This window comes from Coregonus clupeaformis, unplaced genomic scaffold (genome assembly GCF_020615455.1).
Source record: "Coregonus clupeaformis isolate EN_2021a unplaced genomic scaffold, ASM2061545v1 scaf0271, whole genome shotgun sequence".
Classification (NCBI taxonomy): Eukaryota; Metazoa; Chordata; class Actinopteri; order Salmoniformes; family Salmonidae; genus Coregonus; species Coregonus clupeaformis.
The window spans coordinates 119,681-139,969 of record NW_025533726.1 but is presented as its reverse complement, the minus strand read 5'-3'; the positions used below and the strand labels follow the sequence as shown (position 1 = coordinate 139,969).

General features: G+C 43.9%; 1 pseudogene; it reads right to left on the bottom strand.

Moving 5' to 3' along the window:
• LOC123484309 overlaps positions 1-19,823 on the bottom strand; it is a 96,634-nt pseudogene extending 76,811 nt beyond the window's left edge.
• Positions 19,824-20,289: the final 466 nt, after the last annotated feature.

The following is a 20,289-nucleotide window of genomic DNA, read 5'->3' as shown; positions in this document are numbered from 1 at the left end:
CCCCAATCTAACCTTAACCTTTAGTGGGAAAATGCAAAACTGACACAAGATCAGCATCTAGGTGCAACTTCACCCTACACCCAGCAGCACTAGCTAGCACCAGTTCGACTAGCCTGTAGTCAAATGTCTCATACTGCAGCTACAATATTTGCATGCAGGAAAACATCGGTCCTTCCCAAGGCTGCATGATGTCATGTTACTGTGTGTACAGCCAGCATGAAACAATCATGCCTTTGTTACTGACTGTAGAGGATTGGGCTAGCTTAAGTGTATCCTCTATCATGATTCCTGTCAACAAAAACATCAGCACATTCTCTATTACCTGATTAAATCAATACAACTGAGGTTAGACTAGCCAGGTCCCAGATCTGTTTGCGTGGTCTTGCCAATTCCTATGGTCATTGTCACGCCAATTGAGAGCAACAGATCTGGGGGACCAGGCTAGGGTTGTTGGAGAGTGCATTGCTGAATTAAGAAAAATGGTCAATCTACCTCTGTAGCTCAATTGGAGAGCATGGCGCTTGTAACGCCAGGGTAGTGGGTTCGATCCCCGTACCACCAATACGTAAAAACGTATGCACACATGACTGTAAGTCGCTTTGGATAAAAGCGCCTGCTAAATGGCATATTAAATTATGATATATATATTATAACCAGAGTAGAAACAGATGCGCCCGCCAACAACAACACACGCTGTACGAATGTAAGGCCCCAAATGAAGCTAATGTTTATCCTCTCTGAACTTATAACAGAGTCACTGTTAGTTAGAACAAAAGCCAAATATATGTTTTAGAAACAGGGGGAGTGGGAATACAGTGCAGCCCTCTGTTTACCGTCGCCCAGGTTACGCAGCCTCGTTCAGAACGGCTCAAACAGTTGTACACAAGCCAGCGGAGGGAAGGAGGGAGGGGGAGAGAGAGCGAGAGAGAGAGAGAGAGAGAGAGAGAGAGAGAGAGAGAGAGGCGAGAGAGAGGAGAGAAAGAGAGAGAAAAATACAGAGACAGACAGAAAGGGAGAGAGAAAGAGAGGAGTGAAACTGAGTGGCGCAGCACATGGCCTGGGCTGAGGCCTGGCTGCTGGCTCCAGATGTTCTCCCCATCCCATCCCATCCAGGCCTTGATCAGGCAGGGCACTGCAGAACACACTTTTGAGGCATGATACAGCATCCTCCTTTGTGAGCTCCGCAAGTGGCCACATTTCTCAACCTCTCGTAGTTTGTTTGCAATTATATCCTCATCCGCACTCCATATGAAAAGTGTCTATGGGGGAGACCTCCATTAACTGCGCTAAAAAGTGAGAAAGACAGGGGGGAACAAAACATTGCATGTTGTACTGCAAATGGTTGGCTAAATCTGCACTGATGCAAAGCAGGGGCCTTCCTGGTTGCGACTCCCAATGTCACCCTATTCCCCATATAGTGCACTACTTTTGACCTGGGCCCACAGTAATGCACAATATAGAGAAAAGGGTGCCATTTGGGACTTAGCCCATGAGTTCCAACTGGATCTGTTAGCAGCCTGTTCCAGGAAAAGCCTGGAAAGTTCAGCAGTGCACTCAAAAACATGCTCTAATGTTTTCCATCATGCTGTCATGCAGGTGAATGTGGAACACAGAGCAGGTGTTTTCTCGGTTCCAGAGGAGATAAGGAAATTCAAAAGGCTCATGGAAGCATTCAGAATACAAATGTCCTTTTCTGGCTCTAAGATAGCAAGATTGCTTTGTAGTGGGGCAATTTATTCAAAATGCAAGGCTATCTAGCCTACTCCTTGTTCAAAAGCCTTTTCTCTTGCCTACCTCTGTGTGGTGTCTTACCCATTACCAATGCCTTTACATTTCACTGAGCAATCGCCAAACCGTATTGACTAAAACCCAACTCCGCAGTGAAAGCTTGGAAATGTCAGTGCTGTTCTCTGTGAGTGGCCCTGGAGCAGGGTGGCAGACGAGGTGTGACGGCACCAAGGCATCAGTCCTTTTTCACAAGCTGGTGAGAGGGCGGTGGTGCATGAACAGAAGTGGTTCGAAGGAACCACGCTGGTGTGATGAGTAACTTTGTTTGCAATTTGCATGAGACCGAAGCCTAGGCTTTAGCTCAGGGAGATAACAAGTTTACAGGAGACCCGGGTTTGAAACCCAGTCAGACACAGATACAGACCCACAAAACAGCACTGGCTTCAGAGGTGGTGTCCCTAACCCAGTCCTCACTGTCTACACACACCCACCCAGTCAGTTCCTGAGACCTGACTCACTCAGCACAGTTTGCCAGACATGTTCTGCCACATAGCATCCTCCACATAGTCCCAGAGGTCAAAGATCAGCCCGTGTAGCATGTCACACCGTGTATTAATGGGAAAAGAGAGCCAGGTGTTACAGTGAAGAAGCGCCTCCCACAATGTCAGGCTGTCAAGGTAGCCAATGCGCCAAGCTATGAAGTGTTTTCTGATGTATACACGACACACGCACATATGTGCACGAGGTCAGAGTCTCAAACCGAACTCAAACATATAATAAATCGATCCATATTTGCATGCTCCATGGTTGAGACGCAAACAAATATTTGAAGAATGTGTCTGGGCGGTTTTGTGTCAACGCCCCAATGAAAATGTAAAACTTTGAATGCACATTTTTGAATGCGACAGGACTCACTCACATTTTGACCTGTGTAGGCCATAACGCAGTTGACACTGCCAATACAGTACAGTATTACCAACCTGAGGGAAAGTGCATTGGAGATCCTGTAATTGCCAGGCCTCAGAGGCTGCGCCCCAGTAGAGCCGTTTTTGTCAAGCCAATCTTATTACTGCCGGTTGACCATTGATCCGAGAGGTCTTTAGTGGTCAACATATTTGACCTACCTGCCCCTGACCACCGAGCCAAGACATACTTAGCATTGGCAGGTCTGGGGTCTGCATTGTACACAATAACCCTAGTCAAAGTCTATAGGAGTGCACCTACTGCCTTTATATGCACAGAAAGCTGGGGGAGTATTCATGGTTGTGAACAGCTCTGAACTTTGCAGATAGAAATAGAATGAATAGAGCCAACAAATCTGACAGACAATAATTTATGTTCTACACAATATGTTTCTATCTGAACGCTCCAGTAACACTACACCCTCCTGAACAGGCCCCAGGTTCTTGGGAGGCGGGGAGCGAAGCGGAGGGCTGGACTTTGATTTGTTTAAGAGAGAGACATCAGATTGGATAGTGTCCGCCGGGTGGGTGATGTATGGGTGTTTCTGGAGCGGACAGAATCTCTCAGCACCTGATTAGTATTGACTAAGAACACAGAGCGGAGCACTCGGTGAGAGGAAAGCACACAGCCTCTTCACTCACCACTAGCAGACCTCAGAGCTCAGCACATTATGTTTAATCCAAAGGAGGGCTAGACGGTTGGCCCAACATTTCAGAACCAAAACCACCGATTCACCAACGCCTATGACATGGCATTGACATGACAACATGACTCATCCATGTTATGTCAAAGGCTACGCTATGTTGAATGACAACATTCCCAGAGTGTCTTTGATAGTCAGCTGTTCGGGGAGAGTAGTATTCCCTCATCAGAGGGAGAAGCATTTTCTGCGACAGCAGCAGTCTGCAAGATGAAATTGTAAGCTGCATTATAATCCTGCCTGAGCTGCGCCGTGATGCATTAGGGTTCCGTGGCACAGGGAGACAGCGGCGCCATTAAACCCGTGTGGCATCACTGAAACCTCAGCCCTCCGTCATTTGCCGGGCAGTCGTCTGTCCCTGGTCGGGGGGTGATGCGATTGATGACAAAGATTAAGAAGATAAAGAGATGGGCCATTCTGAGGCAGAAAAGGGCTGTTCTGTCCGCACTCACGGCCGGCAGCGTCTCAAAAACAACAGCCTACTTCTACAAATCACACAGAAGGCCCAACTTGCGCCGTGCCAAGCAACATCCACACTTTCAACGGGCAGCAGCAAGGGGAGAGAGAAGAGCCAGCCAGATCTCAGAGCCCGGCACCTGGCCTTTCATCCTCTACATCCCCCCTTCATCGCCCTTTCACCTTCTCCCTCTACCAGCATGATTGCATTTCAGCAGAGGGATAGCTAACGCGCTACGCTAACACTCAAGAGGAAAACACTGCTTGGGGATTGGCTGCATCAACATGAAGCAGACAGACAAATGTCCACATCAAGGCCGTTTGAGTCCGCTGAATAATCTCTCCCGCTGAGCCAAATCCAGATTGAGCCATCCTTGTGCTGTTAAGAGCCTCTGTGATCCTCTGTGTCTCTGGCCCAGCTGAACTGAATGGTGGCAGGCAGACAGTATAGTGGATGTGCCTGGTATCAGAAGCTCAGACCAGGCGAGTGATGGCCTTTCCCTCAAAACTCACATCAAGTGGCTATAGACGGAGAGGAGACCCAGGCAGCTATTTAGGCCCACCCGAGAAGGACCTCTCAGATTCACTTCTTAAAGGTGACCTTCTAGAGTTCAAGTGACTACAGATGGAAACTAGCCTGCTGGCTAAATCTGGCACATTTACAGAAATGTTGGGGAATGTGCATTGTCCCTGTCAAATAAATGTAATTTAAAAACAGTGAAACACTCTGATGACCAGCAAGCACCCTAACGTAACATGGAGTAAGAAGATGTTCAGAGCGTATAGAAGCAAATATACTGAAAGAAAATATAAACGCAACATGTAAAGTGTTGGTCCTATGTTTCATGAGCTGAAAAGAAAAATCCCAGAAATGTTCCATATGCACAAAAAGCTTATTTCTCCCAAATGTTGTGCACAAATTTGTTTACATCCCTATTAGTAAGCATTTATCCTTTGTCAAGATAATCCATCCACCTGACAGGTGTGGCATATCAAGAAGCTGATTAAACAGCATGATCATTACACAGGTGCACCTTGACCACAAAACACAATGCCACAGACGCCCCAAGTTTTGAGGGGAGCGTCAATTGGCATGCTGATTGCAGGAATGTCCACCAGAGCCATTGCCAGAGAACTGAATGTGACTGCCTCCAACGCCGCTTTAGAGAATTTGGCAGCACCTCCAACCAGCCTCACAACCGCAGACCACGTGTAACCACGCAGCCCAGGACCCGATCCAGCTTCTTCGCCCGCGGGATCGCCTGATGTTTAGGGCCTCATTTATTTATTTCAACTGACTGATTTCTTATATGAACTGTAACCTGTAAAATCTTTGAAATTGTTGCATGTTCCGTTTATATTTTTTGTTCAGCATATATTGGAAGATATCGTAATAATATAGGACAACAGAAGTAGTTATTCTATGCTTCCCCACCAACATGGAAAAACATGATGGCAGCTTGACATCCACACTAAAGACAAAAAACTAGGCCTAAATACCATTGTCATAGCATAGAATCCTGGTAATGAAACCCAAAGGTATTCATGCTGTGGCTTTTCTGCTTCAGCTTATTGGAAATTGTTCTCAAATTAAAACATACAAGAAGGTTGACAGAATGTAGTGTGTGGGCTTTATCTGCGGGTAATGTTATTTGTCACAGAATAACGTTAGGGTCTGGAGGAGGCTTGTGCAGCAGTCTGCAAACCACCAATAGCCCTGAGCAGTGGAACACATTAGGAAATGTTTCATTTAAATGTCTTACTTTTCTTTGCAAACAACTTCCAACCACATGTGTGCATTGTGGGCTGTAGGACAGTCAGCTACAGTATGTGAAAATAAAAAGTAACAGAGGGTAGACTCTAGGTTGCCTACTTCTGCATATCAGACTTCTAATGTCTAACAGAGACCACAGCTGGTTAAGAGTAGTTATCAAATGAGGGATGCAAAATCGCCACTACACCATAAAACATACAAAGATAAAAAAAGTCTGCAAAAAGTCTGCAAAAAAAAAAGTCTGCAAAAGGACAGGGAAGCCATGTTCTCACTAACACTTCCTTTTTTTCACCCACAACCCAGTCAAATAGACAAAAATAAAACTGACTTAAAATAAAAAAACGGACTTAGGCCTACACATTACAATGTGTAACTAAGCCTGCAAACACGCAGTAACACCACACAATACTCGCACAAACGTCCTTATCTGACCTCACACTTTCTTATCACTGCAAGGAAGCAGAGTGGCCACCGTAGACCCTCCCTGTCACTTAACCCGACCACGTCCCCCACCAACAGTCTGACAAGCCTATGGCTCTATGAGTTAGGTCATTGCAACTGCAGAGTAGGTCCGAATCCAAACTCTGCCAGTGCCAGCAAAACAGATAATCCTAACAAGTACTTATTTTGTTTTTATTTAGTCTACATGGAGGAAGCATTGTCAAAGAACTTCGTCCCAAACCCAAACAGCTGCTAATGGGTGGCAGGGAGGCTCTCTCAGAGTCGGGAGCATTTAGCAAGGGACTAGGCGTTCCCTCGGAGTTCTGACTGTAACTGGTTGTGGTGACTCAGCCACATCCATACACAGCTGTGAGGTGGGTTGGGGCACTGGCCAGGTCATGACATGTTTGTTTGCTCCCTGCTCGTCTGGGCTGTAGCTTTAGTGAAGAGAGGTGTTCTGAGAAACTGACCTACCCACTCAAGGATGTCTACCCCCAAATGGAGATTGTCATGGTAGCGCATTCTGTCAGATGGAAACGTGTTTGCTCTTAAATCAAAAACAGAGGGACATCTTTACAAAGTGATCATTTTAAAGAGCAAGGCACTTAACCCTAATTGCTCCTGTAAGTCGCTCTGGATAAGAGCGCTCTGCTAAATGACTAAAATGTAAATGTAAATGTAAAGCTATCTAGCTGCTTGCTTTAAATGTTGAGGCAATCGCAATCTACAGAGATAAAATATGTTTACTTCATGATTATACCAAAATGTGCATATTTACAGTGATTAAAGCAGCATATTTTGTCTGGGTAGTGCATTAGGTCTGATTGTCAGAACAGAGGCATCTCTCCATGGCTGAGCAGGGCCCAAACTGTCTGACTGAGACACAGTGTGGCAGCAGGGTGAGGGGGAGCACCACACCTCTTTGGGGCTCTGGGTGCTCCACCGATAGCTAGCAGCCTCTCAGAAGACAGGCGTGTTCCCCTCACTGTCCAGATCATATCTGGGTAATTGCCTTCCAGCCCCATGGCCCAGGGGAAAGCAGCACTGGGTTGACAGGGCTGCCTGCCACACAGGACAGAAGTGGAGAGGAGGGGTGGTGCTTCAGGGACGACTCAGACTGTTGGGGCAAACCACACTGCCAAATGATAGGTGTGTCTATTTACAGGTTAGAAGTCAAGACAACCAGTATGGTCTCTTTCCTTTGACTAGTCAAAGAGCTTTCCATTGGTTGACAAAGGGTTGGATTGAGACATCAGTGCATTTATGCCCGTGTAGCTCAGTTGGTAGAGCATGGCGCTTGCAACGCCAGGGTTGTGGTTCCGATTCCCACGGGGGGCCAGTATGAAAATGTATGCACTCACTAACTGTAAGTCGCTCTGGATAAGAGCATCTGCTAAATGACTAAAATGTAAATGTAAATGCATGGGAGATAACCTCTATGTCGAATCAGCTGTAGCACAGGAAGTGGCAGTTGCTGCAGTACAGAAGGACCACAATGTCCTGACCGACACAGCTAGCAGGGACCTGTCCCTGATACTGAAGCAGCCCAAGACGGCGGCAGTATGCTTATTTAAAAAACACTAAATTATCCTAACACAGAAAGGAGGCCGAAGTTAAACATTCTTTATTTAGTTTAAGAAACGTTCCCTGAAGCCTGAGCGGAATGGGCCTAGCTCTCCAAGTGTAGAACGCTCACTTTGTAACTCAATCGGCATAATCTAATTCCGACCATATTCTGTCGCCACACAAAGTCCCCATTGAAACCTCTAAATACTTCACAAACTACTGAGAACCAATCCCAGGGCAGCCCAAGCAAACAAACACTCAGTATTTCTCAGCCGGCAAATGTATCATCTTAAAACCGATGCGTGAATGAGAGGCCTTATTTGAGCTATGTTCAAGGCAGCGGCCTATAAGAGAGCTTTCTATGTTCTCGCAGAAAAGGTGTGTGAAAGCGGAACGGTTTTCTATGGGTTTGAATATTGGAGCATTCAACTGCTTACAGTAGGTTAAGGACAGAGGGGTAACTAGGGTGAATAGAGCCATTTCAATGCAGGCTCAGAGCACAGCTTTATTCTTACCAGTATAAATAACACTATTCACCTAAGTTCACATCAGATTCACTGGAGAACTGAGTGTCTGCTAGTTAGTTTTTGTTATTTCCTTTCAATGTGTCCAGACCTAGACAACCAGGTGAGCTCCTAATTAATACACTTACCTTAATTGGTCAATCAAGTACAAGGGAGGAGCAAAAACCCGCAGACACTCGGCAACTCCAGGAATGGAGCTTGACACCCCTGCTATAGGCCTATGTCTTAATATTTTGACATGTTCCAGAACTAGGACTGGGGATTTCCAAGGTGCAATGTCTTGTTTTTAATGTCTTCAAGAAAATAAGATTTAGCCATCTTTGGGGGGAAAGAATAAGCTAGTGAGGGAGAGAGTGAGCCTCACCTGCCACGTTGACCTTCTCTACGTTGGTGGCGCTGGGCGTGGCCGTGCTGGTGCCGTTGGTCAGGTTAGCCCCCGTGCCGTTGTAGATGTTCTCCACCTTGGATCCAGCTTGCCCAGCCGTACCATGATGTTGTCCAGGAGCACCGCCAGGGTCTTCTTCAGATCTGGAGGAGGAACACAGTATAGCATGACGCATAGATACCTCATATCAGTCTTACAGCTAACCAGCTAACTTGTCTTGAGGCTACAATATACAGTACAGTGTTTTCTATATTTCCATTTCATTTTCCTATCATTTCAATTGATCTCATGGATAGTCATTTTCAAATCTCAGATTGCCCCCTTTAAAAAGTAAAGACTTTTGAAGGACAAGGTGTAAATTACAGCATAGTGATATAATGCCAGTGAGTCTCTCTCCACAGTCCCGCTCAGAGAAAATGCTTTTCTATTTTTGTCTTCATAACTAGGCTAATCAATATATCGTTATGGTGCGAGTAATCTGAGTACGCCTTGTATACTGAGAAGGCCTGTTCTTATTGGCCTTCCTCTGAAAAAGGAAAAACAAGAGGAGAGGATCAGGTTATTTCAGCAACCCCAATAAGTCATTGGATTTCATGCTGTCCATTAGGGGACTCATTTAAATGTAAAACTGAGCTGGCGGGTGTATTTGAGAATGAACTTGCTGATTCAGTTGGGTCTGTGCATTTCTATGGGCATCTCCTGACTCCTGTAGCTATCCAAAAGGAGATTGGTTGGACGATGGGATTGAAAAGACACTAATGTAAGGTGACATTCACAATAGGTGTGTCCCAATAATGTCTCCTTCCTGAAGTGTGCACTTGTTCACTACTTCCCACAAATCTAAGAGCATTGGATTGGTTGGTGGAGGCATGGGCTAGTGGGAGTTTCCACCATGTTTCTTATACTACTCATCTCCCTTTCAAATCAGTGAACAAAATGCATAATTTTGGGAGGAAGGAGAGATAATTGGGACATAGCCCAGTAGCTAGCCAATAAGAGGTGGGATGGGATAGAATGGACACTACAGTGAGCTGACATTCACAATGACATCCTCTCGGTTTGATTCAGTAGCATTTCAGGACTTGGTATGCAGGGCTTGGCATTTCAGTGCTGAGTCCTAATGGTGTTTATCTGAGATTTACCCTCCAGCAGCCATGAGGACATCAAGGATGCATCCCAAATGGCACCCTATTCCATATGATGCACTAGTTTTGACCAGGGCCTCCAGGGGCTCTACGCAGCTCAAAGCAACTGAATAAAGTGTCAAGCTTCTAAAGCTACTGTATAACATGCAACACAAACTTGAGTGACTTCAATTCCATTTGTTATAACTGTCTGATTACTTTTTTTAATTATTTACATATTATTGTTTATGGTGTTGAAAATGAATGCACTCACTAACTGTAAGTCGCTCTGGATAAGAGCGTCTGCTAAATGACTAAAATGTAAATGTAAAATGTGTTGTAAGATCTTTCACAGATGATCGATATTGACTTGCAAGTGCAACACACATTTTGGCATTGCTTTCAATTTCATTCGTTTGCATATAACTCTGATTTTTAATTTTTTTATCCAAGATGCTTAACATATTGTTTATTGGTATGACCTAACATCTTGTCACAAAACAGTTGATCAATTTGGACTTGCGACATTTTGTCATGCCATTAGTAGCTACCGAGAAAATTAAATATGACATGACCCTTCTGCCCTGAAATGTTTTCCTTTCCTCCCGCCACCCCAAGAATATTCCGGAATGTCCTCAACCTCATTAACATTCCATGAGGCGGTGGAGCCGTGAAGACAGCGATCGCACCCCGTCTGTCACACGTCAGCGCGGCGACTGCGGTGCAATTTCTCTGGCCGCGCGTCGCATTTGATATGTCACTCCCTATCGTGCCAGAAAGACAGCATGGAGGGAAACAGGCCTGTGTGTGCCGCCGTGGTCAGGGAGAGAGGGAAGGGAAGGGACGGAGAGGAGAGGAGGCGTGTGGGAGAGAGGGAGGATGCAGCGTTTTGTCTGCTCTGCACGGCTGCGCAGGGCGGAGATAAGCAGATGCCGGGAGGGAGCGCCGCCGCGTCAGACAAGGAAGAAATCAACTGGAAAGCTGGACTACGTCCCAAATGCCACCCTATTCCCTATATAGTGCAGTACTTTTGACCAGGGCCCATATGACTCAGGTCAAAAGCAGTGCACTATTTCGGGAATAGAGTGCCATTTGGGACACAGCCCTGGAGTGGAGCTGCCACTGCCAGGGCATCAAGCTGAACATAAATTACACACAATAGATTGTACCCTCGGAAAACACATTGCGCTGAGCAGAAACCGCTTGGCCTAGCCTCCATCAACACAGACGGAGAGAAATGAGCATTAGAGAAAGAAACACACTGCCCCCTAGTCCAAACACACTGCCCATTACATCCATCTCTCCCCGACCTGGACAAGGTAGGGTAGACCATCTCCCCACATGGCTGATCTGTGTGTGTGTGTGTGTGTGTGTGTGTGTGTGTGTGTGTAATTAATGTTTTACAGGTCGCAGCCAATTGAGTCTCAGAAATAAACATTCCTCGGCATGTTTGCAAATGAGTGCCCAAAGAACGATGTGGTTCGTGTTAACAAATGAAATATTCAGTCTTTCCGACAGGCACGGAACATTGTAATTAATTAAGCCAGCTTAAAACGTGGGGAAATTGAAATGCATGGCTCAGGGCGGAGTGTGGACAGCCTGCATTCAAGTGGTAAAGTAGTGTAATAGGTGTTAAAACATACACCTGCTAAATCCATGGGATAGATAGGCTTACTGTCAGAAAAGCAAAGTACAATTCACAGCATCAAGCCAAATCATAACCAATCAGAATTGAGTATTCGGCCAAACTGTGGTAAAAATACTACTATTACATAGATACGTTAATTTAAAGACAGTGGTGGTAGTATGGGTGATACCTTAGTTACTTACCCAAGTTCTTTGGTTCAGATCATTTTCTAGACACCCACCTTTAAAAAAAGCTACTGTTACAGAACTGAATTGACATAAGGCTGTGATATTGCTGTTTTATAGCCCCCAACTCCCCATTCATCGTTACAACCTGTCTGCTAAAAAAATAATAACTTGACTGTGTCTTCATTCCCAAAGCAAAACAAAGCACTACGTTCCAAAATGAAACATGCGAGTTGAAATATGCATGCGAAAGCCTGACACGTTCATTCTCCACAGAGGCACCCATAGGGAGGGAGCAAAGCGTACATTGCAGTTAAAGCGCTTTACAGATATCAACTGTGTTAGTTGAGTCATGTCCTCACTCATGTCCACAGCAAATGTCTACATGAGCAGATACGTGGTACATGATGAGCATGGAGACAACTTGTGGATGTATCCTAAATGGCCCCCTTTTCCCTATATAGTGCACTACTTTTGACCAGAGCCGATAGGATTCTGGTCAAATGTAGTGCACTATAAAGGAAATAAGGTGCTAACCTGTGTGCTCATCATTTCAGTGACCCTAAAGGTCAGCCAAGCGTAATCTTTCAAGATACTGACCCACAAACAAGTTCCCTGTTTCAATAATTGCAGCCTAAACATACTGAGTGAGTAGACTAAACAGACAATAGCAGACCAAGCAAACTAAGAGAGCCGCTATTGGTTAATAAATACAGACTAATTTGTGCAGTTGTAAAATGGGGAACCAGCCCAGATCTTTAATAAACTCGGTTCAGTTAACAAAGTAGGCCAACATCAATTGAACAAAATATAGGTCTATTTCCCCCCTAAAGGCACAATCTGTAATTTCAACAGCCTGACCCTGTCAGTTTGTTTCGTAAACTGAGAGATGGGGCTTGGGAAATGTAACCACTCAAATTCATAGATGGAGCTCCATAAAAATCAACATAATAGCTTAAAACATACTGTACAGTATTTTGAAACTACGCAACAACAAAAAAATATTACAAAGACTCAAATGAAAGCATTACTTCCAAAGAAAATGCATTATATGGGAGTCAATGCACTAAATGACTTTCCCATCATTTTCTGATATGTGGTGTACAAATCCACAGAGATTTTCATTTGCTTTAGAGTCGGACTGACAGATGGGGAGACTAATCCATATTTCTATGCAGCTGTGTGCTTGCTCTTGGCCTAGTGCTATTACACATTATCACATCACAGTTCACAAGCACAAATCCCACAACACTGATGTGAGCTGATGGCAGATGTAAGAAGTGTATGCATGTTGTAATGATAGTGACCTTACATATACTATATTACCCTTGCCAAGTAACCACATGATGTGATATAATGCTTTATAAATCTCTAGGAACTCTACTTACCATACATGAAGTAAAATGTGTCCCTCGCTATCAAATAAACGTCTGAATCCAGAGTTCCTAGAGATGATCAATATGCTTTTGTTGACAGGAACGTTTTTTGGGGTGAAGCCAGCTATACTGTGTAATGGTTCTTTTTTCGTGGCCACCCACCAGATCGATGCACAACTCAGGAGTCCAAACAATACACAGACTCCCAATTTTGTGTCCCAAAGCTATGTTCAGTTCTGCCAGTTAGTGCAGCTTCATTCCAGTCTGTTACAGAAGGCTTCTCTCGCTCTCTCTCTTTTATTTATTTAACCTTTATTTTAACAGGGAGTCATGCTGAGATCAAGGTCTCTTTCACAGATGTACAGTGAGGGAAAAAAGTATTTGATCCCCTGCTGATTTTGTACGTTTGCCCACTGACAAAGACATGATCAGTCTATAATTGTAATGGTAGGTTTATTTGAACAGTGAGAGACAGAATAACAACAACAAAATCCAGAAAACGCATGTCAAAAATGTTATAAATTGATTTGCATTTAATGAGGGAAATAAGTATTTGACCCCCCTCTCAATCAGAAAGATTTCTGGCTCCCAGGTGTCTTTTATACAGATAACAAGCTGAGATTAGAGCACACTCTTAAAGGGAGTGCTCCTAATCTCAGCTTGTTACCTGTATAAAAGACACCTGTCCACAGAAGCAATCAATCAATCAGATTCCAAACTCTCCACCATGGCCAGAGACCAAAGAGCTCTCCAAGGATGTCAGGGACAAGATTGTGGGATCAAATACTTTTTTCCCTCACTGTATACACATCGATATACACTATACACAAAAAGCAAAATATAATAATTGAAAACAAACACATTCTTCAGTAAAAAGGTTCTCAATCAGTCATTTGAATTGCCCTAGGAGGCACCAATTCTTCAAATTTTAGAGAGCCTTGGAGATCATTCCACAAGTAAGACTGACCTAACTCAGTGGAGATCGAAGGGATCTCTAGAGTTAGCCATCCCTGAGACCGGGTCTGATATCTCGTACGTCTGTAAGTTAACAATGAAGTAAGGTATAATAGAAGTTCATGCAGGAGGACTTTTTAAACAAAACGAGTAAAATCCATCGATCTACGAGATTTCAAAGAGGGACAGCCTACTGTACTTTCTGATACAGAATGCAGTAATAAAGCGTTGTGCGCTATGATAAACTGCGTCCAACGGCTTCAATACAGTGGCAGCTGCATTCAGATATACAATATAGCCATAGTCTATAACTGGTATGAATGTCGACTAAATAATTAGTTTTCTGCTATTTAATGAAAGCCATGACCTATTCCTATAAAATAAGCCCATTTTCATTCTTAATTTCTTAACTTACTCATCAACATGCTTTATGAAAGATAGGTTTCGTCAAGTCCACATATTTATCAACTTTATAACCTCTTCTCACAAAAGGAAAGAGGATGTGAAGTGTTCATTTTGTCTGTTACTTCTACTGCTACAGACAATATTTACTTATTGTCCAAGGTTTGTCAATACAAGACTAGGTGTTAGCCTTGTGGAAACAGGTTAGCTGTAATTTGGTTTAGTTCAGTGCTTCTCTTCAGTCCAAATTCCCATCTACTCAAACTAATAAACAATGTTCAATGCACCACATAAACCACCAGACCGACTCAGTCTTGATACAATATTTAATTAACGTGCACTCAGATTTTATGTGTAGTTTACTGAGAGCAGAGAGGAAGTCATAATTCCCCATAAATGCATTAATGTAATATCGAGACGAATCCTAGATCTGCAGAGGGAGTACAAATACTGTAGCATGAAGCAATTGTTCCCCTTACTACTTTTATTTAATCAAAAGCATAAAAAAGGCTTCCCAGACCATATAATTATATTTCAATGGCAGAGAGTAAACAGTGTTCCAGTCTCAAGAAGTACATTGAGATTAAGACATGTTCTAATGAGAGAAAACAAACAGGGAAACTGGTTTCATCCAGTCCATTATAACCAGTTTCCAAACTGGTTCTGTAGACCTAGGTCAATATCAGTTTTTTCCCTACCAATGCATATCTGGCACGGGTTCCACCGCCTTGCTTTGTTGCCAAAAAGGGTTTGGCTTTTGCGCCGCCTGAAATCAAAACTAGGGAAAGACTGCCTTGTCCAATGTAATGTTTTTTAGTTCACTACAGGATGATTTTTTAAATCTGTTATATACTGACATTATATATATTTTCACACTACCGTTCAAAAGTTTGGGGTCACTTAGAAATGTCCTTGTTTTTGAAAGAAAAGCAATTTTTTTGTCCATTAAAATATAATACAATTGATCAGAAATACAGCGTAGACATTGTTAATGTTGTAAATGGCTATTGTACAGTGGGGAAAAAAAGTATTTAGTCAGCCACCAATTGTGCAAGTTCTCCCACTTAAAAAGATGAGAGAGGCCTGTAATTTTCATCATAGGTACACGTCAACTATGACAGACAAATTGAGGGAAAAAAATCCAGAAAATCACATTGTAGGATTTTTAATGAATTTATTTGCAAATTATGGTGGAAAATAAGTATTTGGTCACCTAGAAACAAGCAAGATTTCTGGCTCTCACAGACCTGTAACTTCTTCTTTAAGAGGCTCCTCTGTCCTCCACTCGTTACCTGTATTAATGGCACCTGTTTGAACTTGTTATCAGTATAAAAGACACCTGTCCACAACCTCAAACAGTCACACTCCAAACTCCACTATGGCCAAGACCAAAGAGCTGTCAAAGGACACCAGAAACAAAATTGTAGACCTGCACCAGGCTGGGAAGACTGAATCTGCAATAGGTAAGCAGCTTGGTTTGAAGAAATCAACTGTGGGAGCAATTATTAGGAAATGGAAGACATACAAGACCACTGATAATCTCCCTCGATCTGGGGCTCCACGCAAGATCTCACCCCCGTGGGGCAAAATGATCACAAGAACGGTGAGCAAAATCCCAGAACCACACAGGGGGACCTAGTGAATGACCTGCAGAGAGCTGGGACCAAAGTAACAAAGCCTACCATCAGTAACACACTACGCCGCCAGGGACTCAAATCCTGCAGTGCCAGACGTGTCCCCCTGCTTAAGCCAGTACATGTCCAGGCCCGTCTGAAGTTTGCTAGAGTGCATTTGGATGATCCAGAAGAGGATTGGGAGAATGTCATATGGTCAGATGAAACCAAAATAGAACTTTTAGTAAAAACTCAACTCGTCTTGTTTGGAGGACAAAGAATGCTGAGTTGCATCCAAAGAACACCATACCTACTGTGAAGCATGGGGGTGGAAACATCATGCTTTGGGGCTGTTTTTTCTGCAAAGGGACCAGGACGACTGATCCGTGTAAAGGAAAGAATGAATGGGGCCATGTATCGTGAGATTTTGAGTGAAAACCTCCTTCCATCCGCAAGGGCATTGAAGATGAAACGTGGCTGGGTCTTTCAGCATGACAATGATCCCAAACACACCGCCCGGGCAACGAAGGAGTGGCTTCGTAAGAAGCATTTCAAGGTCCTGGAGTGGCCTAGCCAGTCTCCAGATCTCAACCCCATAGAAAATCTTTGGAGGGAGTTGAAAGTCCGTGTTGCCCAGCGACAGCCCCAAAACATCACTGCTCTAGAGGAGATCTGCATGGAGGAATGGGCCAAAATACCAGCAACAGTGTGTGAAAACCTTGTGAAGACTTACAGAAAACGTTTGACCTGTGTCATTGCCAACAAAGGGTATATAACAAAGCATTGACAAAACTTTTGTTATTGACCAAATACTTATTTTCCACCATAATTTGCAAACATATTCATTAAAATCCTACAATGTGATTTTCTGGATTTATTTTTCTAATTTTGTCTCTCATAGTTGACGTGGTACCTATGATGAAAATTACAGGCCTCTCTCATCTTTTTTAAGTGGGAGAACTTGCACAATTGGTGGCTGACTAAATACTTTTTTCCCACTGTAGCTGGAAGCGGCTGATTATTGATGGAATATCTACATAGGCATACAGAGGCCTATTATCAACAACCATCAGTCCTGTGTTCCAATGGCACGTTGTGTTTTGCTAATCCGTTTATCATTTTAAAAGGCTAATTGATCATTAGAAAACCCTTTTTGCAATTATGTTAGCACAGCTAAAGAATGCTTGTGCTGATTAAAGAAGCAATAAAACTGGCCTTCTTGAGACTAGTTGAGTATCTGGAGCATCAGCAATTGTGGGTTTGATTACAGGCTCAAAATGGCCAGAAACAAATAACTTTCTTCTGAAACTCGTCAGTCTATTCTTGTTCTGAGAAATGAAGGCTATTCCATGCGAGAAATTGCCAAGAAACTGAAGATCTCGTACAATGCTGTGTACTACTCCCTTCACAGAACAGCGCAAACTGCCTCTTACCAGAATAGAAAGAGGAGTGGGAGGCTAGTCTAGTTTGAGAAACAGGCGCCTCACAGGTCCTCAACTGGCAGCTTCATTAAATAGTACCCGCAAAACACCAGTCTCAACGTCAACAGTGAAGAGGCGACTCCGGGATGCTGACCTTCTAGGCAGAGTTGCAAAGAAAAAGCCATATCTCAGACTGCCCATCTTAATATTTTATTGGACAGTCTGAGATATGGCCTCTTTCTATTCTGGTTTGAGACAGTTTGCGCTGTTCTGTGAAGGGAGTAGTACACAGCATTGTATGAGATCTTCAGTTTCTTGGCAATTTCTCGCATGGAATAGCAAACACAACGTGCCATTGGAACACAGGACTGATGGTTGCTGATAATGGGCCTCTGTACGCCTATGTAGGTTTCCAGCTACAATTGCCATTTACAACATTAACAATGTCTACACTGTATTTCTGATCAATTTGATGTTATTTTAAATGGACAGAAAAATTGCTTTTCTTTCAAAAACAAGGACATTTTTAAGTGACCCCCAAACTTTTGAACGATAGTGTATATGGAAACATTTCCTCCATTTGATGCATTAATAAAGTTTATTCAATTAAATTAAAGTTCAGGCTATTGGCAGAATATTATGAATCCGTTCTGATAAGATGAGACCGTATCACAGATCTTTTTGTCTCATTGCCTCCCGAATAATAGTGTTTACAGCAACAACTAATCTCATGCTTTTCTGGAGATAATTAATGACATGATTAAGCAATTAGCCTATTACATTGAGCTGATTATATTATTATATCAGGTCTGGGATAAAGCTCAGGATTTCTTTCAACACCCTCCTCCAGGTCATTTAAAACGTTGCCTAGGAGAGCACTGGGCTGCTAGAACAACAGACTTCTCGGTTGCATCACAAATGGCATCCTATTCCTAATTTAGTGTACTACTTTTGGACAGGGCCCATAGTAGCGCACTAAATAGGGAATAGGATGCCATTTGGGACGCTATTCAGGATCTGTACGACCAAGGGTTCACCAAGGCAGATGCTTCAACACTCCGCATCAATGTTTTAACACAGACCCTAAGGGGAACAAGAGCAGCTAAATGCTCCATGTTCGCCAGTCCAGTACTCTTGAGGTCTGGCGATTAGCAGACTGTGGCAGAACTGAGGTTGATAGGCCTACTCAGTGTCTGAGATAGGCGGGAGCTTCCTGCCTGACAAACCCAGATAAATTCAATTTTACAGGCTAAGAGAGTTTTAAGACAAATCAAATTAGGCATAGCCTTTTCAGGGAGCTACTTTCCTGGAAGAGGACCAGGTGGCAGTTGGTTGGTTGGTTATCTGGTCATTTTACAGTATCTTCTTGTTTTTCCACGCATTAGAATATATTCAGCGTAATCAATTCCAATCTCATGTTTCTAATGAAGCCTCTCATTGACCCAAACGGGTCTATTAACGGCATGAATAACTTATTCGATGGCTGTTCGGCAAGGGCGTTAATAGGTTACGGCTAAAAGCAGCTGCATCAGCGCAACACTCACTTCTGTTTGCGTAAGTCAAGTTCCTAGCTGGCTAGCCCCCTAACACTTTACTTTCCTCTATCCAATATGAGGCAGCACCCTGCTGTAGACAAAATGTACTGCCATTTTTTAAGTTTGTCTCTTTCCTCTTTCTTGTTTTCCCGTTATCTATGGTTGCATTACAACCACCAATACAATGCAATATAAACGCTTATCAATATATATAGCCTACATTATGCATTTTGTATGATCTGCCACTGTCTGTCAGAGGATATATAGGGATGGATTTTTTGACTTTGAAGACACTTCTACTTAGCCTAATTCAGCCTGTCCTTATTCAATAACAGTGCACTCTCTAACCGAGGTTGATCAGATATTACAGCACTACCAACAACTGGCAAATCAGAAATCCATTCAATAAAACATTCCAAGTGAATGGAACATTCCCAGTGTACCATTGAGCAAATTCAGAGTTCTCACAACCACTGCTTTGCAAGGTGGAATCATTCTATTATGAAGAGGGAGCAATGGACGGAGAACACTACTTGTGCAGTGCTCGGTACTCACCATAGGCCGTCATGGTTCCCACGTAGGGCCCGTCCATGACGCTCTGGTTCTCCTCGGCCAGGGCCTTGATGTAGCGCTTGCTGAGGTCCAGGATTTGCTGTCGCAGCATGGTGCTGCTCTCGTGCGTGGCCCGCTGCTGGATGGTGAAGTGCAGCAGCATCATGCCCCAGATGAAGCCAAAGCTCACCAGGAAGAAGCCCAGCTTCTGGGACGACAGCTTCCACAGGTAGGCCGAGGCCATGGCGAGCGTAGCGCGGCCCGCAGCTCGATCGGAAAGAGTGACTGTATCTGTGTGTGAGGGAGCGGGAGTGGAAGGGACTGAGGCGGAGTGGGAGGAGAGTTCAGGAGGGGAGGCGGGGCATGGTGGCGCTCGGCGTAGTTTAGCCGCTGTGGTTCTGTTTGGCTTCTCCACCACTCCTCACCAGTGGGCTCTATTTCTTTGGCCCATCCTTATCGGTCACTCCCATCTAGGGCTGGGTTGACTGGCCAAGCTGCATTCTGCCAGAGAGTAGGAGACATAAGAAAGGCTGTTAGAGGCACTCAGAGTCAGAAAACACTGCAGTTCCAGTGGCAAAAGGAGGGAGTATTTACATGGGCATTCCCAAGGCGGGTGTTAGCTACTGTAGCTCTAGCCATCCAATGTTTCCCCTATATTAAATTTAGCAGCAGCTCTAAGCTTTCTGCCAAGATGTGCTTTTAAAGGGACAGTGCGAGATTTTGGCAGCTAAGCCCTTTTCCTACTTACCCAGAGTCAGATGAACTCATGGATACCCTTTTACTCTGCCATCTGCATCCAAAAACACACACATGCACACCACACAAACACACACTATAGACAACCTTCTTTCCTTGCTGCAATGCGTTACAAACAACCTGCTATAATGTGACCACTTTGATTCAAGTTTGTTTCGATTAAACAGCAGGAGATAGAACTGCGCCCTGAAATGTGTGCCAAGAACT